The sequence below is a fragment of the Frankliniella occidentalis genome, unplaced genomic scaffold (assembly GCF_000697945.3).
Source record: "Frankliniella occidentalis isolate FOCC.00 unplaced genomic scaffold, Focc_3.1 Scaffold24, whole genome shotgun sequence".
Lineage (NCBI taxonomy): Eukaryota > Metazoa > Arthropoda > Insecta > Thysanoptera > Thripidae > Frankliniella > Frankliniella occidentalis.
This window is the reverse complement of record NW_026267154.1, coordinates 400,630-401,946: the sequence shown is the minus strand read 5'-3', so window position 1 is coordinate 401,946 and position 1,317 is coordinate 400,630. Positions and strand designations below refer to the sequence as shown.

The 1,317-nt window shown below is 54.5% G+C and overlaps 1 protein-coding gene across 5 annotated transcripts in view; it reads right to left on the bottom strand.

The window, feature by feature from the left end:
* Positions 1–1,317, bottom strand: part of LOC113213622 (transcription factor SOX-5-like) — a 100,771-nt gene that overhangs the window by 53,106 nt on the left and 46,348 nt on the right. The window lies entirely within an intron of this gene.

Genomic DNA, 1,317 nt, shown 5'->3' with positions numbered 1-1,317 from the left:
CTCTCTCTCTCTCTCCTCGCGCCTCACTCTTCACCTTTGTCGTCGCCTACATTATTTGTTCCACACACCGCCGGGCTTAGCCCAGCGCACCGTTAACGAGAGGAGACAAACTGCGTCCTGCAGATACTCCGCGCCGCCACGCCGCCGACCCGCACGAGGGGTATACGCCCACGCTTTCCCGAAAACCCATAGAAAAAAAGTATCCAAAACGTGTTAAATATGTTAAATACCCTTCAACAACTTTTACGAAACCAGCGATTTTTCGGGCGCCTGAGAAGCTCACCGTTTACTGCAAAAAACGAAACCCCAAAATAGTGTTTTTAATTCATTTGATTTTATATATTTATGTTGATACCTACTATGAGAAACTGCGCGTGCAACTGATAAACACGTGTAAGTGTGCCACTCGGTGGGTGTGCACTTGCAAGTGTGCAACTCCCTCTGTTTGAACACTTCCATAGACTTGGATGGTCATTGTGTAGAAAGTGCACGTCAGAGGAGTGTTGCACGCTCGCAAGTTGTACACAACTCCGGAGTATGCACACTTTGCTTTGAACATGTTCAACCGGTAGTTGCTCGTTTACAAGTGTTGTGAGCAGTTGCACACTTGTAAAGCGGGGGAGGGGGGGGGGATAGTTTTGGGTCAAAATATAATAAGTCATTCTGCGCGCGTGCAACAAGCGTGCCAGACAATGCGAGGGCAGCAGAGCGGGACGGGGTGGGGTGGGGCGGGGCGGGTGTGACAATGCAGTGCACCTGTTGTGGTCGCGGGGGAGGGGAGGATTGGATTGAATGAGTGAAGGCGCTCAGCGAGCGTGGCAGAACAGAAGGGGGCGCCGCCATTCAGCATGGGTCCCACCGCTGCCGTCCCGCACGCAGCGCATCGCACCAGGGGCATTGTGGGTTTATTTAGACCCTCGCAGATTGGGGAGGCAGGGCTTCCGCGTCAGCGATGAGCGAGCGAGCGAGAGAGAGAGAGAGAGAGAGAGAGAGAGAGAGAGAGAGAGAGAGAGAGAGAGAGCGGGGTGGCTGGCTGTGCCAGGGGTCGGGTCGCCGGGAGCAAGGGAGCGTGCGAAATGAGACAAAGCCACTCAATTGTGGTTCTAAAATAAAGGCGGGGAGCCAAGGAAGCATCCCGCTTGGCGGTAGGGTGCGAGTTAGATAGAGACAGAGAGCGAGAGGCAAGCAAAGGGTACGAGAGAGAGAGAGAGAGAGCGAGTGTTGCGCGCGCAGGCACCTGTCCCCGCAGTTTGTTTCTGGCGACAACAATGCCATTCAGCAGGCCATCCATTCACCGCACACTACACGACCCCCCCC